Source organism: Chionomys nivalis, chromosome 8 (assembly GCF_950005125.1).
Source record: "Chionomys nivalis chromosome 8, mChiNiv1.1, whole genome shotgun sequence".
Classification (NCBI taxonomy): Eukaryota; Metazoa; Chordata; class Mammalia; order Rodentia; family Cricetidae; genus Chionomys; species Chionomys nivalis.
In genome coordinates, this window is record NC_080093.1 from 26,694,237 (window position 1) to 26,721,753 (window position 27,517).

Below are 27,517 nucleotides of genomic sequence, written 5' to 3' on the forward strand. Positions count from 1 at the left end.
GCTGAGTTATATATCTGCCTCTGGTATAGATATGGTAGACGTTTGGCTGGAGGGCAGCTTTGGGAAGGAAGAGCATTCAGAGATAAGGTTGTGGCCCCAGGCCGAGGCATTCTGAGTGGCTTGTGTGTGGAGGAGTGAGGAAGACTGATTATGTTTACAGCTCACACAGAGGAACTGAAATCTGCAGTGCTTCCCGCTGTCTGCAGGAACAGTGCTCAGAGGAATGGCGGAGAGAAGAAGACTTAAGAGGCAATTCTTTGCCCAGAAGGGTTTGTGCATAGATCAGGTTCTTTCCCAGAAACTAGAGAAGAATTGGTAACTAAGCAGTCTGTTTGCTAGTAATCTCAACAAAAAGGGATCATGTCTCAGTATGTACCCTGCCGTGCCGTGCTTATTGCTTTGTTACCCTGCTATTGAGAATATTAATTGAAAGGTGAACTAACTCTGCCCAGCTTAGACAGTTATGTAATTCAAATAAACGGAGTCCCAAGTTTTCATTTCATCATTTTGTTTACGTATTTGTGTTATGTCACAGTGCCTGTGTGGAGGTCAGAAGACAACTCTTGGGCATCAGCTTTCTCCGACTATACAGAGTTGAGGATGGCCTTGAACTCCTGATGTCCCTACTTTCCACCACCTGAATGTGATTATATATTTCTAGTTGTCCCCAGTTAAGTTCAAATTTACCTTTTGTTGATCTGACGGTCTTCTCTCCGTGGTGGCTTTATGGAGCTTTTAGCAAGTGTGGTGCTTCTGAGGTCCTGAGAGCAGAAGGGGGCTGTCATCGAGCCCTGGTTGTGTGGTGAATAAGTATGGGATCGCCTGCTCCTCATTGGCTGCTGGCATTTATATTTTTCAGGTCTTCCCTGTGGAACTGAAGGATATGTTTCTCTATGATTTCAGCTATCTGCTTTGTAAAATTGGAAGCAAAGTTGCTGTAGTGTTCTCCCCTGAATGGCTAAATTTTTTTTTTTTTTTTTTTTTTTTTTTTTACAAAAACACTTTTGGCCGGGCCATGGTGGCGCACGCCTTTAATCCCAGCACTCGGGAGGCAGAGGCAGGCGGATCTCTGTGAGTTCGAGACCAGCCTGGTCTACGAAGCTAGTTCCAGGACAGGCTCCAAAGCCACAGAGAAACCCTGTCTCGAAAAACCAAAAAAAAAAAAAAAAAAAAAACCACTTTTGGACCAAATCACCAGTTCTGGACTGTCTCTCTTAGCCTGTGGGAGTTCAGCCAGTCTCGGGTGCTGTGACTCCCAGCTTTGGTTCAGTGAAGATAGATCTGCTTTCCTGTGTCACGCTCCATATCAGTTCTCTGTGAGTGAGGAAGAACTAATTTAGTCCAGTGGTGTGGCCTTGCTTGTCTGGTAGGCCAACCCTGTCAACCAGGAGTATCTGCTGGGCTCCTTTCTGAAGAGCCTTCCTCATTTGGAAGGTAAACATTTCATTAGCTTGAGAGGAATTCCTAACTGATTTTTTAAATTGGTAAAACGAGCACAGAAACACCTGCTTTGTGAAGTTCTGAGGGATGGAAGATCAGTGCCCCGTTTTCTGAGCAGGCTCTTTAGTTACATCTGCTTCTCAAATTCCCAGCTCTGTGGGTTTGTGGCAGTAGCTGTGTGCCTTGTTCTGTTGCGGTGGGTACTGCTTGCTCAGCAAAGAGAGCTTTAGGAACAGAACATAGAAAAACATTCATCTGAACTCCTCCCATGTGGCCCCCACCATCAGGGCTGCCAACCTGGGGACTGGCTAGCACCTCTTTTTCATTTTCCTGTCACATAGGCAGTCGCTTGCCTGTGACCCAGTGATTTTGAGACACAAAAGAGTATGGGAACCCATATATTGACCTATATGGTTAAAATTTGCATTTTAGGTCAACCACAAAATGGTTTCTGTCAAAGCATGTTGAATGTAATTATACCACCTTGGGTTAAGTTTTACAACAGTCAGATGTTCCTGTCCTACAACCCAACAGAAAGCAACCCCCCAACACCCAACATGACCTGCTCAATACTTAACTTTCCACCATGTTCTGATAATGACTTCATAACTGTGCAATCTCATGTAACCTGTTGTTACCTCTCTTCTCCATGGTCCCTCCTCCATCTCCCCTCCTTCCCTCACTTGGATTCAGCCATGGTAACTTGATTTCAGTTCCTTTGCAGTAGCCTCCATATTTCTCCTTTTCTATCTCTATTTGTTTAGCAATATTCCTTCAATTCCCCATTGAGTTCCACTTCTAAGGTCTTAGGTCAGAAAGCGCCCCATTATTGCACCACACCATCGTCTGGTAGCCCACTGTATCGGTATATAGAGTCCTTGGCATGAAGTAGACAATTATATTTCTTGAGTGAAGAAGTAAAAGTAATGGTATTTATGAATATTTTAAGTGCTGCTTAAAAAGTCTGAGCAGTGGCCCATCTATTTTGTGTGACCAAAATGCCATGGCTAATACAGCACATTGTTTCCCTGAGCTTTCTTACTTGTTGTTTCAAAGCTGTTTCTGGCCACTGGATTATCTGATAGGCCTGTGGTATGCAATGTATCTTCTCTTTCTATATTTAGCAGATGGAGGCACAACCCTCTCGGTGTTTAGCCTCTTATTTTGCCTTTTACCCTTTCTTTTTAAAGATTTATTTTCTTATTCTTAATTCTGTGCATGCATGTGTATTTGTGTAACAATGTGCATGTGAATACAGGTACCCATGGAGGCCAGAAGAGGGTGTTGTACCCCTAGAACTGGAATTACAAATGATTATAAGCCACCCAAAGTGGGTGTTGTGAAATGAACCTGGGTCCTCTGGAAGGGCAGTAAGCATTCTTAACCACTGAGATATTTCCGGCTTTCTATACTGACCATTAAACATGCATCAGCTCCTCATTCCTTGGATTTCGTGACAGGTGATAAAAGTCATTAGATGGTAAGTATTCACGAGAATAAAGAAATATTGAAAAAAAGTAAAACTTATTCCAAAGCAAGGTTGTATAATTACATTCAGCATGCTTTGGTAGAAATCATTTTTTTGATCAGCCTAAAACATAAATTTAATCATATAGGTCAATATACATTTTAATAATGACTTTATCTCTATTTGATCATACAGCAGGGACTCTAGTTTTCTTTCAGCGTTAAGGCAATTTTAAAAATCAATTTGTAACAAAAGATTTATTATATATATATGTGTGTGTGTGTGTTGGGCCTGGAGTGTCTACATGTACTTCATGCATGGAGGAGCCTGCAGGGATCCCCAGGAAGGGGAGTTATAGGTGGTTGCTGAGAGCTTTCCTAAGGTCCTTTGCAAGAGTAGCAAACAAATGCTCTTAATCTGTGAGCCATCTCTCCAACCTTCAGTTTTTTTTCTCTTAATTTTTAGTTTTTAAGGTGATTTTTGTTGTTTCCTTTTGACTTTCTTACTTTTGTTAATGAGAAGTTGTCTTATTTTCCTATCAACTTGAAACAAGCTATAGTCATGTAGAAAGAGGGAACCTCAACTGAGTACTTGCCTCCGTCAGATCGGGCCTATGGGGATCTGTGGGGCATTTTCTTGACTAATGATTGATGTGTGAGGGCCTCACCTATAGTGGTGGTGCTGCTTCTGGACAAGTGGCTGAGTTGCATAAGAAAGCAATCTGAGCAAGCTGGGGAATGAGCCAGGGAGTGGCATTGTTTCATGGAGTCAGTTCCTGTCTTAAGTTAAGCCTTGGCTTAACTCAATATGACCTGTAATATGTAAGCCCTTTTTTTCCTAGGATGCTTTGGTCATGGGGTTTTATCACAACAATAGAAACTCTAAGACATGGATCTGTCTCAAGGCGATAGAATGTAAACTGTCAAGACGATGTCAGCTTTTGGCTTCTTTTGGGCGTCATTCTGTGCAGTCCTCAATCACCTGTATCAGAAACATGTGGCAGGATTTCAATTTCAGTTCCCTGCCTCTACGGCTTATGGACACACACGTCGAGTCCCAAAAATTTGCTCTTTTTAGCTAGCACTTTGTATTTTCAATGGGTTCCAGAATCTAGGGAGCCAGGGCCCATGTGTGCAGGGCATTGTTGGTACATTTTGAGCAGGGTCTAGATGAGAAGACTCACATGTCCACTCGTAAAGTTGTCTGGAAGCTACCAGTGCTGCGGTAAAAGGTGACAGTCCTGACTATGGCTAAGCTTGAACACAGTCAGTGTCCCTTTCAATCACAGAACAGACGATCAACAAGGAGCCTTGTTCTCAGAAGGCGTACACTGGCCTTTGGAACAGTGGCCCTTTGAGAGCTGACAGGCAGGAAGGAATTAAGCAAGTCTCTGATCCTTTTATTCAGCCAAGTTCAGTTCTCTGGAAAGCCCTAGAAATGGGCTGGTGGTGCTCGCACCTTCACCAGGACTTTTACTCCCTGCTTGTCTTCCCTAGATGGCCAGGCACAAGGAACTAGCTTGTCTTAAACAGGACAGGACCAGTTGTAGTGTTTTTGGCATTTCTGTTGACGTAGTTAATACCATTAATCCTAGTACTTGGGAGGCTGAGACAGGTGGGTCTCTGTTGAGTTCTAGGCCAGCCTGGTCGAGACTATACTGAATTCCAAGCCAGCTAAAACTGTATCGTGAGATGCTTTCTCAAGAACAACAAAAAAGAAACAATCCTAACACTGTTTTGTGAGCCCAGCTTTGTTTGGTCTTAGAGTTCATGAAATCACCACAGAGAAGGGGGAGCATGCAAGGTGTGGAGAAACTGTCTAACAACAGGTTTGGTTCTGGACCAGATTCCTGAAGGAACCGAATTTCTTCTCCCATTCACAGCAGAGCTCACTGGGCATCTTCAGATCGCCTTTGGTGTACACCTTACCATCCATGCCTGGAGATGCGCTGTTCCCAGTTACATCCCGGGCTCCTGGGAGTTAGCTCCATCTCACTGAGTAGAAACTGGTTCTAAACGGGGTGAGTGACACGCTTACTCCAATTGTTTGGACATTTCTAGTGGTCACCATGTCCATAGTGTATATTAGTGTTTAATATTCTCAAGTATAGCATGTAAGTACCCCATAGTCCTTGAGACAGCCCTCATCAATTAATGGTGCCTCATTTAGAATCATGGCTTTGTCTGTGTCTTGTCCTGTGCTTCATCATAATATGTTCTGACAGTGTTGCCCATTGGATGCAGTGTGGGTGTAATTATGTTCAGGGAAAGAAAGCCAAGTTTGAAGTCATCTTCTTGGGTGGCTTCACAGCTCCGACAATGATGGTGTCATTCCTTTTGGGTTCTCCATTAGATTCAACCTTTCGGGTGTGAAATGTGGGTAAGAGTTCTGACAAGGAGAATCAACCTGAGCTATTTCAGTCCCACCTAGGAAATACTTCACAATCTGTAGTCTATTCTTGTACTGGCATGTAAGTTCTATCAACGAAAGTAGGGGATATGCTAAGTACTTTAAGTCTTAGCATCACAAAAGAAGACAGGGTCCCTAGAATCCCAGTGCTGTGCCCTAATACCACTCCGAGTGATTATCCTTAGCAAAGTGGGAACGTTCGTAACTTGAAACAGTTTTCTTTTTTTTTTTTTTTTTTTTTTTTAACTCTGAAGCTTTTGGAGAAAAAATTTGCCCACCGTGAGAAATCTACATAAAGGGTTTGATCTGAAATTAGATAAAATAAGCAAAGGATCCTGGGATATTTGCTGATTAATACTAGTCATCCAGTTTGAAATATGAGCTAAAATATAGCAGTAGACAAACATGTTGGGCATAATGATACATGGCCTGGAATGTCAGCACTTGGGAGGCAGAGACAAGAGGATTGGGAGTTCAGGTCCATTCTCATCGACATAGCACAGGCTAGCTTAGGCTAAGTGAAATCCTGCCTCAAAACACAAAACCATGAACAAGATGTCAGTTGTTATTTCAAATGGTAGAGATGCTACATTGAACAATATAGCTTGTTAGCCCAGAGATGATTAGCTAAGTACTAGATTTGAATAATTTGAAAACCAAGTATAAATTTAGCTAACAGTAAAGGCAGCAGGAACAAACTAGGAAAATTTAGCCAAAGCTGGTTGAGAAAAATGTAGATGCTGAAATGACTCAGAAGGTTTTTTTCCCTAAAAGGCCTCTTGTGGCTGACTGAGAAACAATTCGTTAATCTTTTGACTCCAGTGAGCCTCTTTCTAGCGGTTATTTCTATGGAAACTGTTAGCTCTGAAGATGCATAGTAAACATGGGAAGTGACCCAGATGTCTTCTAGTATTTGCTGCAGTTTGTTTGTATGGTAGCCTGTTGTGCATTTGTATTGATGATGTCATGCTGGCAAGGCACAAAATGTATGATAAACAGACTGCAATAAACACATGAGACTCACATTGCTCTCAAGGAGCTGTGAGCTCTGGGAGGGCTAAAGACATCCATCACAATGTCTGAAATAGCTACATAGTCACTACAATCTCCGGTGGAATTCCATGTCGGGTTCTCCTTCCTTGGGCTTTATTAATTATCGAACTATCTGTGAGCATGAGAGATTGTTTCTGTAATTGAAGCAGTTCAGTACAGTAAGCAAAGCCATATTCAGATGTATGGGTAACTTGGCGACTTTTTACTCCAAAGAATCTAATGAATCTAGTCCTTTTAATTCAAAATAATGAAAGAACTAGTCATCTTAAATCTAAACATTAGTGTTCCCAGGGAGCTGTTTGCCCCTCCCGTCCCAGTCTGAACAGTGTTCGACTAGGAACGAGTGTGATGGGAGGAGGGCTTGGGCCAGTTCGCCTGTGGAGAAGAAGGGATATTAATATAGTCCCAGACAGCATAGAAACCACATCAGCACAGAAGCCTTAGCTTTTTGCTTAGTTTGAAGGTCTGTCCAGGAAATTTGAGGCCTGGGTGTAGGTGTATAGCCCTGAATACCCAGTATGCCAAGGCTCGACCTCTGTGTCCCAGAAGAGGTGGATTCAGGTGTGAGAGATGTCAGGCGCTAAAGCTGGCTTTCAGAAGTCAGATTTCTAGCCTAAGGCCTGATCCATGAAGCCATAGGGCTGTATCAGTGAACTGGTCCCTTAAGCGTGTAGGGCTTGCATCCTTTGTACCAGGGCTGCAGGAGCGTGCCTTTATTTCCAGCACGAGAGAGAGAGAGAGAGAGAGAGAGAGAGAGAGAGAGAGAGAGAGAGAGAGAGAGAGAGAGACTGAATTTATGTTTATTACAAGTCGGCCTCTCACTGAACATCTAGCTGCATCTGTTCATAGACCTTATCTAGCTCTAGTTCTGTGAGTGAGGCATCTTGGAAAGTGGTGAACTTTCTCTACCCACACGAGGCCCTCTTCCTATCCCAGAATGCTCTGCTGTGGTGGTGATGTACATAATATGGCAGGTGTTTGTCTAATGTGTCATCAGCAACTCATCAAACTTAGATGGCTTAGGATTCTGTTTTTGTTTCAAAAGTCTCAGATGACCAAAGTTGACAAGAAACATAAAAATATTTGTGCCTTTGCCTCCTAATTTCCCCAGTGAGTATGTATCCCTGTTGAAGACTTTCTTCCTCCAAAGGTTTTATTAATAAAACAATGAGTGTACAGGATTTCCAGCCCACTTCCTCTTAGAAAGAACAAGGTGGGGCGGCCTGTATAGGAAGGGCCCCTGGCCTCCACGTCCGGCCGTGGCTCTCTGCTCTTTCAAGCTGGAAAGAGACTTCTGGGAGGGTAGATGTAGCCTCTGAGCCAGTGATGGTTCTTTGCCTGTTCTTTGGACACAGGAATACAGGGTTATCAGTGTGCCTGGGCCAGGCAGAGGAGTGGGCTTAGTCTGGGAGCTGACGTCTCCAGGGCCACCCTCTTTGGCTTCTGTGATTCTGTTGGGGCTGGGGCACAGACACGAAGGCTGGAGATGAGACTCCGAAGTAAGACTGGATTTCTTAGATTCTGTGGTTAGATCACGAGCTTGGAGATGAGATGGATATAAAGTTATTGAAAGGAGATCCTTTCAGTTGAGAGCAGAAGCAGCAGTCTTCCCCAGGGATGGGCATACCAATTGGTTATCTAGTACCAAATGGCCAGCTCTGAAAATATACGTACAAGCAACATTATATAGACTGAGCAGGTTGTATTTAGGTATATATGTTTATATGTATTTATATATGTATGTATCTATATATGTATATAGTGGAGATTAATGAAAATAGAGGCTTTGAATTTGAAAGAAAGCAAGGAGCATATGGGGGGTTTGGAAGAAGGAAAGGAAGAATTGATATAATACCCCAAATAAAAGAAATAAAGCAAATTGTTTGGGCTTCTGATTTGGAGCAGAATAAAACAAAACAACAAAAACCTTTGTAATATGGCAATGAAAATTTTATGTGGCTAGGCTATGGTAACTGTGCAAAATGCATTTACAGCGTGGTGTGGAAATGACTGAAGGAATACAATGCACCTTTTGTTGCCTTAAGTGACGGCATTGGCAATGCAGCTTAAGCAGCACTGGGTCCGAGAGGTGGGCAGCAGGCTTGCCCATCTCTGAGGCTCACTGTGAAAATGCAGGCTCTTCCTGTGCTGCAGATTCTTCATGCCCCAAAGCTCAGTTAAGTCCCCCTTGGTACCTGGTAAATGTCAGTAGACTGGGTATATATAGGCTTTTACCCTGGGGTGGAAATGAAGTTGCGTTGGGTTCAGCTGGAACAAGGCAATTGTCCTCCTTTCCTCGACTGAGACGCATTGCATGGAAGAATGAAAACAACAGTAGCAAAACAGTGTTGTAGCTTAGCTGCAAAGTGCTTGCTTAGCGTGCATGAGGCCCTAGGTTAGGTCACGAAGATCCCATAACCCCAAGTGTGGGCATGGATGCCTGTCCTCTCAGTACGTGGGAGGGGGAGGCTGCAGGAACAGAAGTTGAGGTAAAGATGAGGCCAGCCTGAGATAATGAGACCATTCTTCAAAAACAGACACACAACAAAGAAATAAAATAAATATTTTAACTACCCCAACCTCTTGATCCCTATAGAACAAGGCTTAATATACCACCTAGAAGGTAATCCCAAAGAAGATGTTAAGAATGAAGTTACAGCAAGGTGCGTATGATAAATAAAATGTGTGGACAACCTTTCTGTTTTCAGTCTGATGATCGTTCTTAGATCATAAGCTCTTATTTTATTGCTAAACCGAACCTTTGAAGTGATAATCTGTCTAGCTAGTTCTTTTCCCAGATGTACGAGTCAAGGCCCAGAGATGGGGAAAGACCTTTAGACCTGGCTCATCATTGTCCATCGTTATTCACAGAGACCAGGCTTCCAGATGTTTCGACTGAACATCTGAGCAAAGCTTGAGACACCAGATTCCACAGGAGCTAAGTTTTTAGGCCACATCTGGAGTCCCAAGAGCAAAGGACCATGAACATCATTCTTGCCAGGGCCCAGAAAGTGTCCTCAACTTAGTGTGAGGTTCCTCAGCCAACATTGCCTGCTGCCTAAGAATAGCCAAGGCACAATACAAATGACCAGACACTAAGATGTCTCTGGTTGTTTTTGACGGAGAGAATTTCAGAATGTCCGTGTGCCTGCAGTGAGCTGGGACTGTCGGAGTCCCTGAGGATACGGAAGTGACCAAGACTGGCGTTCACGACTGCCAATTTGTCAGCTTTGTGTCTTTCCCTACTGATTGGGTGGCTATCATTTTTCCAGGTTTGTTTCTTTTCCTACGTGACCATGTCGGTATATTTGATACTTTAAAGAGCATTTATATGTTTAATATTATATCTTAATTATTTTTGTGTAAAAATAATTTTTACTACCTGCACAGTATTCTATGTGGTTGCCTCCTAAATTTTTAGACTTTCTTTTTTGCATTTTCAACAATTATTGAATTTTAGTTGTAGAACTGGATCAAATGGTAGAAGATTCATGAAACTCTGGATGCATAGTGATATCATTCCTCCCAACACAGGCCTGTTCAGCTTAGTTTATTATCATTCACAGGCAACAGTTCTCAAAGTGCTGACTTCATGGGAAGCATATCGAATTGTTTCTGGTTACATTTCTGTTTAATCTTACTTTCCTTCTGGATTTACGCTTGTCTTTGTTGCATGGTCCCGATAGCTGCACTCCGTGCTCGAGTGCATTGAGATAATGACTTAGGTATTTAAAGGACAATCAAAGGAATCAGTCATCAGCTTACACTCTTGTCATTGTAAGTCCAGCAAATCCAGACCTGATCCATGTAGCTATAGAGAAAGGTGGATCTGCCTCGCCTAGGAACGAACATGTGAATTTGGACTGATACAGAGGCAACCATAAACCACGCCTGGAGCTTAAAATATAGCTCACACTGGTGCCTGATGCAGCTGTCTGCCTGACTGTAGCTATCTCATTCCCCAGTAGGAATATGGTCTAAGTCTTTTTTGTTTATCGACTCCAGGGTCTGTTTGTTTGCATTTATTGGTTTCTTTTCTTACTCATTTTTCGTTTCTCTTTCCTGACACAACTTCTCATTCTATAGCCCAGTCTGTCCTCAAACTTGGTCCTCCAGCCTTGGCTTTGAAATGCTTAGATCATAGACGCGCACTCCCACCCCTTGTTCAGTGTTTTTACTTTTGAGAAAAAAAATACTGCCTTACCATTCTGCTGCTTTGATTTAAGTCTATTTGGCATAACCCAGGAGCTTAGTGTCTACAGATAGCAAGATGGTTATAGATGTGATACCCAAAAGCGTGCACTCAGACAGTGGGTACAACTATACAAGGACCCGGTAGCCTGAGATATGACTTGTATGTCAGATCCTTGGGTATGAATTTCAGATTTAGGAAAACCCTAGTTTCAATGATATTGTGGAGATTCCAAAAGACTTTCTTACTTAGGCAGGGTGATCAGTGTTTGTACTGGCTCAGCATCCACCCTAGTAATGACATGTGGTAACATCCACGTGAGTGTTTACCTGCCAAACGCTTGTATTCTTTCCCCTTCCTCCCTCTCCTTCTCATCTTTACTCACCATAAAAGTTAGTGGCAATATCTGTTATCTGGCAGATTTTTAAAGTAATCAACAGTACATACACTGAAGTTAAGGAAGATAGTAAGATTAGATGTCCTGCTGGAACACTGGATGAATTCAGCCTGCTGAAAATGAGTCTTTTAAAGCCTCTCAACTTCAAAAGGACTTTTTTATTAAAAGAAAAAGAAAACTTTGTCCTTCTCAAAACCCCGTTCGTTAGTTTTATGCTCATAGCTTTTTAGTGAAGCCATTTGACACCTCTTTTGCCTGCGTCCTACAGGCCGGGTTCCAAAGGGGAAAACTCTCCTTATAATCTAACTTAGGTCTGAGCCATGTGGCCTTCCCTGTTGTCCTTTCTGTCTTCCCAAATATTTAGAGTAATTTCAATGTAAAGTCATAAGCATCTCCTTAGGCTTGGGAAATTAGTTTCTTCATTTTACAGCATGGTTGGTTTTGGCTGTTCCAAGTACATACATGTCTTATATTGTATGTTACCTGAAATGTTTCGTGCAGGTAAAAATTTTGAAGTTAAAATAACTTTATTTTTTTGACGTGTGTAATGTATGTTTGTGGTGTGTGTGTATGTGCACATACGTGTGCATGCATGTGGAGGCTACCTGTTGATGTGAGGGCTTCTTCCAGCGCTCTCACTGTGCCTACTGAGGCACGGTCTCTTGCTAGGCCCTCTTTGCCTCTTGGGCACTGGGATTGCAGGTGGGCAATGAGACCCGCCTGGGTTTTCCATGTGTGCTGGCGATCTGAACTCTGGTTCTCACATTTTCATTGCAAGTGCTTCAACAACTGAGCCATCTCCCTGTCCCCAAACAGCATGAACTCTTAAATGGCGGTCCCCTAGTTTTAGACAGACCATCCATTTGGTGTCTCTAAGATCTTTGGATACAGAAACACACACTGTATTAGTTGACTGTTGGAAGGCTAGAAATTTTTGTAGAAAGCTCCAGGGAGAACTCGGCTAAGATTCAGCTGACTGGGCCACTCATGTCTGTTGCGTGCCTGACCATCTCACAGCTTGCTTAACCAGTGCCTGTTAGGACAGTGTGCCGTGTGGATGGTGCCGGACTGGCGCAGTGGGGAGATGAACTGGCATGGTGTGTGCTTTAAAGTTAATGACGATCAGACAAGGAAATTGCACAGGTCATTTGGGGAAAGCCCTTTTTCCTCACTAAGTGAGGTTGAAGCCTAAGCAGGATTAGTCATCCCTCCTCCGCACCCTCCCCCACTTGGTTCTGCTTTCCCCAAAGCATTAATTGTATGGTACTGTAATTGTCTGTTTATGTTCTCTCTCCAGTAAACTAGCTGGCCCATCTTATTCTTCTCCGTGCCTTCTGCAGAAGCACAATACTAGTAGATTGTTTTTACCCGTCTGATTCATCTGTCTGAAATAGTAAATTAGAAGTCATTTTTTTGGCCTGTAGGTATTTCAAAATATTGACAAATATTTTGAATAGGCAGAGGGGTTTGGGAACATTTTTACCCCAGAGTATAAAATTTGTTCATTTGAAAATAATAGTAGGGGCTGGTTAGATGGCTCAGAGTGTGGGTAAAAGCTCTTGCCATGCAAGCCTGGCAAACTGAATTCAAGTCCTGGAATAAAGGTGGAAGGAGAGAGACCCAATTCTAGAGTTATCCTCTGCCCTCCACAACTTACATCATGCACACAAACCATACTAAAAATTGAAATAATGATAATTCAGACAAATGTGACTTCCCGTGGCCCCACTTTTCCATGACTTTTACATTCCAAAGAGGAGGTGGGTCTGAGGCCTTCCTGGTGGTCATAACTAGCGCCTCCTCAGGCTGCTACCCTTCACACTCCTCTTCTCAGCCGTTTGTTCTATAGCTTGGTGTGTGTGTGTGTGTGTGTGTGTGTGTGTGAGAGAGAGAGAGAGAGAGAGAGAGAGAGAGAGAGAGAGAGAGAGACCCCACCTGCATATACTGAAAGCTGGCAGTCAGCGTGTCTAAGGACCCAGCAGTGATGCACACATGGGCTGCACCCCGCCATCCTCATCCTGGAAGTATTATCAGAAATTAGCATCTTACAATGTACAGATTCAGCTTTGTCTTTGCCCTTTTTCTTAAGAATAGCTGACACATAGTCCCATGAACAAGTTGAAGAGTTGTTGAATGTCCCTTGTGCTGAGAATACTCTGGCTTGTAGGATGGGATCTATAGTAAACCCTCACTTTTATGGGTGATGTCTCATGACCTCTAAGTGCCTGGGACTCAAAGCACAGCCCACATCATGAGGATGTAGTGATGGATGAGTCTGGATATTGCCCAGGGTATTTGGTTGGAGCTAAGGAATGCTTTGTGGAATGGCAGTGTGACAACCCTGCCCCCACCCCCATTTTGTCCCTGATGGCTTCGCCAGTAAGTTTGCTAGTTTACAATATCAGTCTCTGCAGTTCATTGGCAGCATAGCCTGAAGCTAGTCACCTATGCCTTGAGACACTCAAAAATCTCTCACGTAAACTGGGGCCATTTGATGAAACCTGAGTGGTTTTGAGGACTGAATAACATCTGTGAAGTTCCTGTTCCCTGATGAAGGATAGGGTAGGCCTTTGAACACAATGACTGTTCTTAACACTCAACACAAAGCGTTTTCTCTCATTCTCCAGCATCTTGGTTGTTTGTTTGTTTATTTATTTAATATTGCATCCTTATTGATATTTTAATGAGTTCGCATTTTATTCAAATCCTGTAAATTTCACCTGTATCAGAATAATCCTGTCTATTTGTTATTTTTTTCTGTGTGGCTTAGATTAAGTCTTGAAACAGAACAATAGCAATTGTGTGTGTGTGTATTTATATATGCATATGTGTATATATATGTGTGTGTATGTATATGTGTGTGTATCTACTTATTTTTATTTTGCTCAATGTTTAATTCCAGCCACAGACCTCATTGGCCCATGCAGTTGGTGATAACCTCCCGCAGAGCATCTTTGGCACAAGGATCTGTTTGTCGTTGGCTAACGTGCAAAGAAACCCAGGTGTATCTAACTTCAAAGTCCAGGTTCTTAAAACAAAACAAAACAAAAACAAGAAAATAAAAACTTTTTCATGTAGTATGTATTATACATTGAGCATGAATATACATATTCCCTCCTATCTCCACCCTCTCTTCACCCTTTCTTCTCTTCCAGCTGTCTTCGTTACTCCCTGGGTAGTTTCACTGTGCATTCATTTTCTATGTTCAGGAATAACTTATTGTGACAACATAAAGTGTAGGAACAACAGGAAAACCTACTTGTCTTTCTGAGACTGCCTTAATCCAAGTAACATTATGTCCAGTTGTATCATTTTTATGTAAATGTTACAACTCCATTCTTTCTTATTATGGAAAGTAATATCTTTGTATACATCCACAGTTTTGTCCATTCTTCTGTTATTGGACACTTAGCTTGGCTCCACTATTTAGCAGTTGGGAAAAGTGCCATCCATAATGAGCATTGATGTGCAAGTGTCTCTCTGATAAGTTGACTTAGAGCCCTTTAAGTAAATAGCCAGGAGTTACAGGGCTGACTCATTTGGAAGATCTGTATTCAAGTTTTTGAGCAAGCTCTGTACCTATTTGTCTAGCATAATGGCTAGACAAGTTTACATTCCCATCAGCGTGTGTAAAAGGCTCCCTTTTGTCCACATCCTTGCTAGAATTTGCTGTTGATTTCCTATGACTGTCTTCTGACTGGGATAAGATAGAATCTCAAGTAGTTTTAACTTCATGGCTAGTGAGGTTGAACATTTTTCATGTTTTCTACAATACTGTTTTAGAACTTTATCCATAAATACTTTATCTATATCCCTCCTGCTCCTCCCCCTTTTTTCCCCCTCTCCCTCCTAAATTCATGACCTCTTCTTAATTATTATTGTTACATTTATATGTATATGTATGTGTGTATACGCACACAAACAGATGTATGTTCAGCTTGATGAGTCTATTTTGCATTGCCCATAGATACATGGGTCCAGGGATGACCACTTGGGATTGAACAGCCTATGTAGGAGCTTGTTCTGCAGGAAAATGATTTTTCTTCTTTCAGTAGCCATTGGCCACCTGTAGTCCTTTATCTAGGGGTGGGACCTTGCGAAATTTCCCCTGTCCACATTGTTATGTCACCTGGTAGTATCATTATGCTGGTCTTGGTCAGGCAGGCATATTGGTGAGTGTTCATGGTTGCACTTCTCCTGTCTTTTCTAGGGGGCACTACAGAGCAGCTGGCATCCTGGTCCCCTCTTCCTCGATATTCCCTGAGCTATCAGTGTAGGACTTATCTTGCAGATCTCTGCATCTGATCAGCTGTGGATCCCTAGAGCAGTCTCCATCTGTTGCAAATAGAAGCTTTGTAGGAGGCCGGTCCATGGACTGACTGCATGACCAGGGTTAGGCTGTGTGACTGAGTGTTGAGACTGGCATGGATGGGTGGGTTCCAGGTAATACCCCTGGCTTGGAGGACCTCACATGTCTACTAGCCATCAGTATTTCATCTTTTGTGAGTTGTCTGTTCATTTTACTAGCCTGTTTGTTGACTAGGCTGTTTGATTTTTTTCTTGTGTGTGTTGACGTAGGGTGAGGTCAACATTGGGCTTGTTCCATTATTCTTCCTTTTCTCTTTTTGAGACAGCATCCATTAGTGAACCTGGAGCACGTTTATTCAGCTTGGTTGGCCAGTCAATGAACTCCAAGGGTCTGATGTCTCCACTTCTCTTGTTCTGGGGTCTCAGATGGGCACTGCCACCCCTGGCTTTTATGCAGGTATCAGGGACTTGAACGCAGATCATTATGTGTGGCAGGCCCTCTAACAGCCTCTGGATTGTTTGATTATTTATAGTTGAATTTTCTGAGTTATTTAAATGTTTTGATTGCTGCTTGTGCATCAGGTGCATGGCTAGCCAAGTTTTCTCTCATCCTGTATTCTGTCTTTTCACTTAGTTAACTGTTGCTGTTGCTGTAGTGACCCAGGAGGTCACTTAGTGTGTTGTTGACCTTGTTTTCCATAGCAATTCAAGTCCTGTTCAGAAAAACCTTTCCGTGTATCCACATCTTAAAGTGTCTTCTTTAGTTTTTACTCTCATAGTTTGAGGTTTAGGTCTTCTGGTTTTTGTTGTTGCTTTGTTTTGTTTTTTAAGACAGGATTTCTCTGTGTAGCCCTGGCTGCTCTTAAACTCACTCTGTAGACTAGGTTGGCCTTGAACTCGGAGATCTGTCTCCCTCAGCCTCCAGAGTGCTAGGATTAAAGGCCTGCACCACCAGCGCCTGGTGAGTTTCAGGTCTTGTGTTAAGGCCATGTGTTCATTTTTGTGAGGGTGAGATATGAACATCTGAATTTATTCTTTTACATTAGACATTTAGCACTTATTGAAGAGATTCTTTTCTCTAAAGAATATTTTTGGCTTCTTTGCCAAAAGTCAGGTGGTTGTCTGGGTTTACATCTGGAGCTTCTGTTTTCTCTGTCTGCTTTTGTGCCCGCACTAGGCTGGTTTTGTTACTGTGGCTCTGGATTTGAAATCAAATATGATATTTCCAGCATTATTCTTCTTGTTCAGGAATGCTTTGGGTATCTGGAGTCTTTTGTTCTTATGAATGAAGTTTTTTTTCTGTTTCTGAGAATAATGACATTGGGATTTGGATGGGGATTGCATTGGATCTGTAGACTGCTTTTAATGAGATAGTTATTTTTACAATATTATGTCTTCCGGTCCATGAGCATGCCTGAGGAACATGGCAGCAGGCAGGCAGGTCTGACACTGGAGTAGTAGGTGAAAGCTTACAACAGACCTACAAGCAGGAGGCAGAGAGAACAAGAGGGAAAATGAGAATCCTAAGACTGTCATGGGCTTTTGAACTGTGAAAACCCAACCTCAGTGACACATCTCCAACAAGTTCACACCTACTAATCCTTCCCAAACAGTTCCACCAACTGGGGACTAATCATGCATATGAGCCTATGGGGGCATTGTCATTTAAACCACAAGAGACTAGGATGCTGTTCTCTAATCATGGCTCTCGGTGTTGTTTTTGTTCTCATTTTCCCCACCCTGGTGCGTGTTCTTGGTGGACGTTTTATGAAATTCTATTGTAATAGTGGATAGATATGCACTAGCTGTGTGGTTGAACACGTGGTCTGTTCTTTTTCATTTTGAAGTTATATTTGCCTTACTGCCTCTTGTCTTTAATAGAATCCGAGATAAAATAGCTTGAAGTTGATAAGAGTAAGGTGAAAATTGTTTGTCCGTACCAATAGCTAATGCTTATTAAATGATTGTTGGATAATAGGTACCAACTAAATACTTTTGGTTAGCATGTTGGTCGGTCTTTGAATCTACCAAGGCATGTGTTGCCCCATTTCAGACTTTGTAAATTTTATGTGTGTTATGCTTGGAAAGAGTCTGTGCTTAGAAGCAGGGAGGTTTCTGTAGCGTCGTCAGAACTGGGCTTCCTTCAATGAGCGGTCTCTGGCTTAAAGCTTTCAACAGTTGCTTCTGTTTTCTATTATTGTTGAAACTTCCATAAGGCAGAATTGCATATTCGACTGAAATATGAACAATGAAGTTCAGCATATTGGTCATTAGCACAGCAGTTGTATTGGGTGCGGCATCCAGCATGGCTCCTGGGTGCTCCTGACTGGGAAAGCAAGGGGATGAAGAAAAGAGAAGCACATAGAGACACTTGCATGCAGCTGAACAGAGAGGAGGCATTGCATACAGAAAACAAGGTAGCAGGTTTCTGGTATACACCGGCATCCAGGAGGCAAGTTTAGATAACCTTGGTAAGGGTAGTGCCTAGGCGTCAGTATGGGGTCGGGGGAGCTATGGTAGACATTTTCTACACATTATCAACATCCACATCTGGACTTAGAGCAAGGCCTTGCCATCCCGCTGAGCCTCAGGGATTGAGGGGCTTTGCCATTTTCCCCTGTGGCTGAGGGGTTGGAGTTTTTGACATGACTGTACCCATGTCAACAGCACGTATTCACTCAGGACATTCTCCATTCCCCACAATTATGGGCACATAAAGTACATGTTCCTTAGATTAAAATTATTGTTTTGGGGGAAGTCCTTGTATTGAAGCTAAAATTCTCATACTTTACAGTGAAAAATTATGTAATTATTTATTTCCTATCTTTGGAAATGTAAAAGTTCTGCCTGTTGCTCCTCATAGCAGAGTAGATCTTAAAATGTCAAATGTTAATGGTTTCCCTGTTTGTTCTTTGGTTTTCTCCCAGATTAAATTCTCCACATGAATTTTGTATCTTCAATTTTTAATGTCTTTTTTCTTGATTCATGTGTATATTTCTGGGTTGTAGAAATTGCCCATCTTCTTGTCATATCTTAGCCTATGTTCTGAGAACTCCATATGGGCCAAGTCTATGAGTATCAGTTCCTTGTGAAGGATTCAGATGAGCGAATCTCACTTTCCCTTCAGTGCTGTCCCGAGGTCACCATCGATGTTCTGAGACTTTTCCTTGTGTTCCTCATCATCCTGTTAATTTTTAGCTATTGGAGTTCTTTGGCTCTGCCACTTCCTGGCTGTGACACTGGGATGCTGTTGCATCCCCTTGCCTGTGTGATTGTCTGTGAAATGAGCTGAGTGGAATAGCATCCTGTTGGCAGAACACCAGCATCCACTGTAAAGAACGTGTGGAGACAGTGCTCACCCATGCTTAGCACGGCGGAAGGGATCATCACAATTCTGCCTTTATTTCTTCCAGAGGTGGCCAGGTGCTAGGAGGGCATTGTGGTGGGGCTGAGGTGGAGCACTGAGGTGGGGCTGAGGTGGAGCACTGAGGTGGGGCTGAGGTGGAGCACTGAGGTGGCCCACTAAGCCAGCCTTAGACAGTGATCACAAAAGAATTTCTCAGGGGTTGTCATGCCCCCAACAAATTAGCCAAGAGGAAGAAGGGAAAGCAGGATGCTTCACTAGAGAGGCTGAGGGCTTTTCACAAGAGATGGGGCCTATGTGAGGGAGATGAACGGGAAGAGCAGATGGTGACCAGTCATGGAGCTCTTGCTGTTCCTGGGAAATGGGAACACACAGAGGAATCCACGTGGAACAGGATCCAGGCTGACTCATGGAAACAGAATTCCACTGGAGATTCAGAGGGACCTCTGAGGAGGTGTGCTGAGAGTTCCTAGGGGTGGAGAATGGTAGGGTCGAGAGAGATTGGGAGGGCAGCACCGTTACATCACTCTTGCTTTTTAATTCCTGGGCCATTTGAAGCAAAACCAAAGAAAGGCAAAGCTGTCTGTGTGTGGACTAGATTAGCTGCAGTGTGGGGTTTTCACGTGGAGAAAAGTCTGCTGAGGCAGTAGTGTGAGGCTCCCATTGCTGTGGTTCTCCCTGCTGTGTGCGCGCGTGCGTGCGTGTGTGTGCGTGCGTGTGTGTGTGTGGAGCAGTAAGTGTGAATCTGGTGGAACAGTAAAGATAAGTTCTCTGGTTTCCTAGAAATACAAAGTTTTCTTTGCAGCATGTGATAAAAATACCATTTTTTTCTTCCGATTTTCCTCTTGCTAGCTTTGTGTTTGGGGTTGTATTTTCTTTCTTTTTTCTTGACTGCTTTCTAATTCTCTGTCAAGATATGTGGTTAGTAGTTTAAAAAAAAAAGAAAATGCATCAGAAAATGATTCACATGGAAAGTCTTCACTCCTAAGTATGTGCATATAAACAGGAAATATGTACCATGGCAACCGACTGCTGGCTTTGACTGGAGGAAGAGTCATAGAAATACAGCTGTGCTGGGGTGGGAGGCAGCCATGAAGTGAGCATCTGTTTTCTAGAGTGAGGAGAGACCTTTCTTTGCCATCTCATCTGGAATCACTTCCATCCTAGAGAGCAATTTGGATGCTGGGGCTTATAGACCAAGTGAACAGGTGCATAGCTAAGAATGTGCCAGAAAGTGACTGTTTTGGAATCCTTACAGACCTTATTAAAATGTGCTGAAAGGTGTGATCCTTCACCGTTCCCAGTACAGCCTTACCTAATGTTGAAGGCATGAAGACAAAAAGAGGCAGCCAGAGCTGATCTTCCATTTCCACACTAAATACAGGCACTGTATTCATGAAGCTGCTGGCAGTGGACAACAAGTGGCCAAGATTGTGACCCATGAGAGAAGAGGGTCATTTGAGGGTCCCCTGTCCTGTCTTGGTATTTGGCTTGTGGAACAGCCCATTTTCTGCCGAAGTAGATGTGGCCAGCACCGGGAGAGCCTGCGGTCTCATAGCATGGAGGTGGCAGGTCTCTCAAGGCCACTGAGGCTGGAATTCGCCCAGCAAGATAATGGAGAAAGAAGCTCTTGAGAGTTGAGGTATCCATATGATCATGGATAGCAGAGAGTAGCTACATCCAGGCAGAGAACAGAAAGACAGATGCAGGAAGGTGTGTTCCTTGAGCACCTGAGCCATGCTGGCGACAGATTGGATCAACCACATCTCAAGGAGTAAGGACAGGACTGTTGAGGAAGGCCACTTGCTGGTGCTAAGGATTTAAGCATCGAAGTGGATCCATCTTAAACAAATGTAGACCCTGGAGTCACAGTTGGTGAGGCTGACCAGTAATTTAGCTGCCACAGCTGAACTGTGCCCCTCGACTTGTCTACTTCTTGGCAGAAAGGAGCATGTGGCTCATATTTAGAACGAAGGTCAACAAGGTGAAGCAGGCTGCCTGGAAGCTGTCATTGAGGATCCCCGTGTCTTGTTCTTCTCGAAAAAGACCTTAGGACTCTTTGAAGAAATGATTTCATCCAGAACAGAGAAAGGACAGATACAAGATTAAGTCCTGAACATTTTTTAATGTGAGCAAGAAATAAAAATAAGGAAAAAATAAGTATGTTGAAAATACATAGTAGACATCTTGAGGGGCTCTCCCTGGCTAGGTCTGAATTCCAATGTAAAGCACAGGAATGAAGTAGGGATTTGTCATGAGAAAGCAGGACTCGCGTATTTGTACTGAACCCAGCTGCTTCACTGGTGAACAAGGATCAAGAGTCCTGATAACGAACCAGTAGTAATGTGGAAGGAACATTGGAGTCCATGCACTGCAGCTGCCCTTAAGTATGGAACAGGAACACGTCAGGATACCTGGGAAATTTTCTCCTTCTTTACCTCTCCTCTGTCTTAGGCAGTGGCTTACTATGTATCTCAGGCTGACCTTGAACTCATGATCCCCCTGCCTCAGTTTTCCAAGTGTTGATATGACACAGAGGGCAGGAGAGGGGATTTTGAGGTGTAGGACAAGGTATTTGGATGCTATTAAAGTGTTTCCCCCTAGATGAAGCATTTGTTGTAAGGTGAAATGCCGTGATTTCCTTTTATTGAATAAAGTGGCTATTACTTTGGGGTCAGGATAGACCTTGTACCTTCAGAGGTGATATTCAGAGAGTTTCTCACTTAGGGAATTTTCCAGCTGAGTAAACATAAGCCATTCTGATTCATCCAGAATTACCCGAGGTAAGGTCAGACAAGCCGAAATGGAAATGCTCCATCAACTCAAAAGGGAGGAACTACATTCTTCTCAAGGTGTTGTGGCAACAAAGAGGTGCTGTGTGTGTTTCACATTAAAGAAAAATAGGAGTGAAGTACTTTATCTAACTCTGGGATGGATCCTGAATTGGAAGAAGTCTCATAAATTTTTTGTTTACTAGGGCAACTGCATACGGAGTGGGTTAAAGCATCTGTGTCAGAGGTACCAAGGTTGATGACTTGCAATTGCGTAAGAGTATCTCTATTCTTTGGGAATAATCTCTGAAGTTCTTCGAGGAAAGGGGCCATGAGGTGTGAAATTGATCTTCATGTGACTCAAGACAAAAGTACTAAATGTGTGTGGGGGAGAGAGCAAGTGAATGTTCAGCTGTGATAAATATGACCTTCAGGGCAAAGGAATACTGGGTATGTGAGAAAGATAATGGTTCAGTTGCCCTGGTATGGATTTTCTACTCCAAGAGTAGATGAAGGTGTTTCTGCATCTGTCGGGTGGAAAGTTAGACCTGCAGATCTCATGCAAGAAGAAACAATATTGGTTCCAGCTCCTAAGTGCTAGGGTTCAGGAGCCACAGAGGATGGGGAGATTGAACCCAAGGCTTCGGCATGTTAGGCCAGAGCTCTGCCGGCTGAGCTGTATGCCAACCTTTCTCATTTCTTCTTTGACACTTGGTAGCTGAGTGGTTTGGGAGGAAGTTTCCTAACCGTTGAGAACTTCAACTACTGCTCCGTTTAAAAAGAATATTCCCCAGAAGTATCATATCCTCAGGATTGTGGGGCTCCAATGAGGAAATGCACACCACTGCTCTTTGGAAATCAGAATAATTTCTTCCACAAACACTGGCTTACTACTTAGAGTTTTGATTATAGATGAAAAGTGGCTCAGGCCAAACTAGAGAATTCACTTAATTTGGGTGGTCATTTCTCCTCTTAATGGTGAAGATTTTACCCAATTAAATGAGTTTCTTTCTGTAATGGACACTTTGGTTCCTTTGTTGACTTTTCTCTCATTTCCTGCCTTTGTTATTCTAGGCAAAGCTTCCGTGGCTGAAGGAGCTGTGACCTTTCCAGTACAGTGCAGTTGGAGTGCAGCAGGGTGTGTGTGTAAGAGGTAGCACAGGTAAGTGAAATTGCTCCTCATTTACTCTGAGACCTAGTGTCCGACCCTGGTGGCCGTGAGAGAATGTCGCCTTTTGTGGTATCTCAAGGGAAAATCAGCTAAGGAAATGTACCAGGCTTTTTCTTTGTTTGGGGTCAGCACCCAGCTCTCAAATCATGACACAGAGACTTCTTATTAGTGATGAATGCTCAGCCTATTTAGTCTTGTTTCTGGCTAGCCCTTTCAACTTAAATCAAGCTGATTCTCTTTATCTACTTTTTCCTTGGGACTTTTCCCTTTTCTTTCTGTATGTTCTACTTTACCTGCTTCTTCTGTGTCTGTCTGGTGGCTGCCTGGCTGGCCTCGGGTATCTCTTTCCTCTCTTCTTCTCTCCTCTTCTGAGTCAAAATTTTCTGTAGGAGGAGGCTGCTTGTTTGTCCTGGCTGCCCAGAACCTAAATAACCACACAGAAACTATATTAATTAAAACACTGCTTGGCCCATTAGCTCTAGCTTCTTATTGGCTAACACTTATATCTTAATTTAACTCATTTCTATTAATCTGTATGTCGCCACATGGCAGTGGCTTATCGGGGAAAAATTCGGCAGGTCTGACTCTGGCAGCTCCATGACGTCTCTCCGTTTGCCTTCCTTTTCCCAGCATTCAGTCCAGTCCCCCCTCCCCAACCACCTACCTAAGTTCTGCCTTATCAATCGGCCAAGGCAGTTTCTTTATTCATTAACCAATAAAAGCAACACATAGACAAAGGACATCCCACACCAATTTCACCTCCTACTTATTAGCCTCCTGCTTTGCCTGCCAGCCTCACCTATCTCTCTTCTGCCATTCAGGTTTCTTATTAGACCAATCAGGTTCCTTAGGCAGGTAAGGTGAAACAGCAACACATCTTTACATAATTAAACAAATGTATCATAAACAAATGTAACACACCTTTACACAGTTAAAGTAATATTCCACAGCATAAACAAATGTAACATATCTTTATATAGTTAAATATTTCATAACAAGGAAAGGGCATTATCTTCTGTGGAGGGTCAGGAAAGGCACTAGAGAGGCCAGCTCGTCCATTAGAGGAGGCAAGCAGTGTGTTTAGGCAGAATGACAGACTGCACACAGGAAACAGTCTCCTCCTGAGTCATACAAGCCCCAGGATTTTGAAAGATTTCAGAAAGGCTCACGGGTATCATCCAGGGGCAGTCCCCGTTAGACCAGGTTTGCTTTCAACTGAGGTCTCTTTCTTAGAAGATTACAGTTAGCAAATGTGCTGCCTTCCTTGCATTGGGCAGCTTATGCCAGGGCTGATAACAGTAGTGAGGTGGAATAAAGGCCTTCACAACGTGTATTGGTTAATGCCATAAAGATAACTCAGAAGACATCAAAACATGTCAATGTCACATTAAGGAATGGAAGCAAAGCATCTCCTTAATTTTAGCAAATGCAAGCCCAAATTCCAACCCCCACTACCCTCCTTGCACCTTCTTACTGTAGTTTGTGGTTGCCGGCCGACCTGTAATCTGTCTGTTCTGGGTGTCTGTGCCTGAAGCCTGTGACTTGTGCTCATGTGTGTCTGAATCTGTGCCTGTCCCTACAGAGGGCTTTGTTTTGAATTTACTGAACAGCAGGACATGGAAAGGGGGGGATTCTTTACAGAATCTCTAGCAGAGTCTTACAAGGAGAGGTTACGTCATTGACCCCTGTGACACAGAAGAGCATTTAACAGTACCAGCAATGCTATCAAGACAAATTCTCATGCTGCTTCTGGCATCTATGGTGGTGATTGGTTTTAAGGTCCTTCCAGCCTGTTGGCTGTTTATCACAGCATACATATACACACATAACATTATTCTGAGTCAGGCATGGGAGAGCACATACTTTAAGATTAAAGCTGTGCACTTAGCTTAATTTCTAAAAGCTTGCATGGGAAATCTAAGATGTAATAAGGTATGTTACTGTGTTCTCCTGAAGGCGGGTGAAAGACAAATAGGCTGAGCACACAGTAGGATAGCAGGCCAAGTACACAGCCTTAAATGATTCCAAGCAGCATGATTAACCTAGCTGCAAGGTCCAGCAAAAGTTCAGATCCTTTGGGGTCAATAGATATTTTCAGAAAAATGTATTGCTATGACCTAGAATATAAAAGCTAACTGTATGACCTAAATAGTGTCTCTATGTCTCTGTCAGTTGCCAATCTAGCATAACTACTATGCCTGGTGTAATTACTATATATGTAACTGCGGTATACATAAAGACAGTTCTGCCAAGTTTTGTTTATTTTCAGGCTTGATAAGAATGATATATTTCATGTAACATTTTTACAACTTGCCTTTTTTGCTTGGGTGTGTTCTGTGATTGTTGTGTGTAATTGTAATGAATCACCTTTTATTGCTAGAACAGGACCTGCAGGTAGAATCTGTAACATGAAGGGCCAGGCCTGCTTGTTTGGGTTTTTGTCCTGCTAGGTACCCCACAACTGTTTAGCCATAAAGAAAATCACACACAGATCTCTATAAATTATAAGCTGATTGGCCCATTAGCTCTAGCCTCTCACTGGCTAACTCTCACATCTTGATTAACCCATTTTTCTGATCTATGTTAGCCATGTGGCTCAGTACCTTCTTCAGTGGAGCAGATCACATCCTGCTGCTCCGGTGGTCTGAGAAGGAGTAGGAGGAATCAACTTCCTCCTTCCCAGAATTCTTCTGTTCTCATTATATCATTTCTACTTCCTGTCTGGTTTTCCCGCCTATATTTTTTGCCTGGCCAATCAGCGTTTATTTATAACATGATTGACAGAATACAGACAATTCTCCCACACCAAGAATCCATTGCAGTTCATCTGTGGTCTCGCTTCCCTCCAAAAATCTGGTATTTTTGTTGCCCTCCTAGTATGTGAGGTACTATATTCTAATTTGCTATTCTTGGTGAATCATGAGATTGAGCATCTTTTGTTTAGAGAACAGAGCTCACAATTTCAACGTAGATAACACTTTTCAGTCTTTTCCTTCTCCCATCTTCTGGCCTCAGCTCCTATTCTGGCCTGCGTCTTTCTCTGTAGCCCAGGCTGCCTAGAACTTGAGATCCTCCTCCCTCATCTCCTGAGAGCTGCATTGGCTTCTTTCATTCTTCCCATGTAGGATGGATGCAGCTTATCTCTCTTTTGTTTATTGGATATAATGGAACATTGTTGTTTCCTGTGTGGTCCATTTCCATTGCTTTGAATCGAAGTTTCTGTTAGTTCATATCCTTATTCAGTTCCCATTTTCTTTTATGTGTTGAATTTCTCTTCTAATAATTGTCCTGAATGTTCTACGGACACTTGGCAGTTAAAAAAGCTCAGTCAGCATCTCACGTATTCTGACTCCATTCCAGAATAATATAAAACTCACAGGGCCACTAATGTTCTTTCTGTACTTAGATGATTTTGTCAAACTTATATAATTGTGTCATGTAAAAAATAAACTCGTAATTTCAGGACAGTTTTTATTCGTTTTTAACTCAACACCGTTACCATGTCTTCCACTTTTCTTTTTCCACCCTGTGTCTTTCTTCCGTCTTATCAGCTTGTCCTCCCTCTTCAGAAGGAGAGTCTCTTTTTGTTTGGTTTTAGTTTCTGGAATGTCTGATTCTCACTCTTTCGTTTCTCGGATTACAATTACTTCCAGATGGCCTTGTAAACACACTCCCCCATTGTGCCAGTACTGTCTTTCTTGTCAGTGTTAAGACATCTGTGAGGCTTTTGTTTGCTGGTCTTTAGTGAATGGCGTAACACACTCCAAGGTTGTCTTTGGTGATGTGCAGTTCTGGTTTTGTTTTGTTTTGTTTTTTAACATGTTTTTCTAATTGTGCATTTCATGTATCTGCAGATTTCTTGTTGTTTATCAGTCATGAAAATGCCCTGGCTATTAGTGTTTTAAACCTGGTTTCCTGCTTATCCTGTCATTTTGGCGGGTTAAGTGGATGTCAGGGCTTCTTTTTCCTCTCAGCATCTTTAACTTCTATTTAATGTCTGCTTTCTTTTCTGTTGCATTTTGTTGACTTCCTCAAGGTTGAACTTCTATTTAATAATTTTCTCTTCTGCTATATTGAATTTTTCTTTGAGATCTTACTATTAATGATCTTATATTCTCTTTGTCAAAAGTGCTATTTCTGCTTTCAATATCTGTGAGAATATCTTTGATGAGGTCTTTCTGCTTTATTTCTTATTTTTAACCAACAATAAACAGTTATTTCCTACCTTATATTAGTTAATACCAGGATTTAAACTTCTGAGTACTCTAAATGAGTCTGTTTTCTTCTTCCCTGATGTGCGGGTTGAGTTTGTTATTTGTTAATAATACAAATGAGGCTTTTATCTGAGAAGATCACAGGTAACAATATCTAGGTTGGAGTCACCTGGAGATCCCGACTGTCTTGGATGCAGAGGCAGGAGGATTGTCAGAGCCATTGTTGCTAATTCATCCAAGCATGATGTCACTTCTTATAGTCCCAGCTCTTGGGAAGCTGAGACATGAGAATTGCTACATTTTATGTCATCCTGTGCTACATAATGAATTGTAGGCCAGTCTGGGCTATGTAACAGTGAGACTCGTTTCTTACCTCACCCTGCCTTACCAAGTCCCTTGATAATTCTATCTTGGAATCTCAAGGTATACCTTCTGCGCACTACAGACCCAGGACCATTTTTTGCTTGCTTGCTTGTTTACAGGAGTATCTGGAAGGCAGGATGTCTAGATTCTCTCCACTGTGACTGAAGTCTTAGCTGTCTCCCGCAACTTCGTCATTCTGCTGAGTTTACTCTTCAAGAATCTTGGCCTAAGTTTCAGTGCACGGCTGCTGCCATGTTCTCGCAGATCTGGTTGTTTGTACCCGAAGCTAACCCTTGCATGAGTCCATTTCAAAACATAATTTTCTAGCTTTTATCCAAAATTATTGTATAGCAGAAATCTACCCCAG

At 42.7% G+C, this 27,517-nt stretch overlaps 1 protein-coding gene across 4 annotated transcripts in view; it reads left to right on the plus strand.

Moving 5' to 3' along the window:
• Positions 1 to 27,517, plus strand: part of Sgms1 (sphingomyelin synthase 1) — a 258,840-nt gene that overhangs the window by 71,659 nt on the left and 159,664 nt on the right. For all 4 annotated transcript variants that reach the window (XM_057778401.1, XM_057778402.1, XM_057778399.1 and 1 more), the window contains one exon: positions 22,477 to 22,564. The gene's annotated coding sequence lies outside the window, so the exon portion shown is untranslated. The remainder of the gene's footprint in view (positions 1 to 22,476; positions 22,565 to 27,517) is intronic.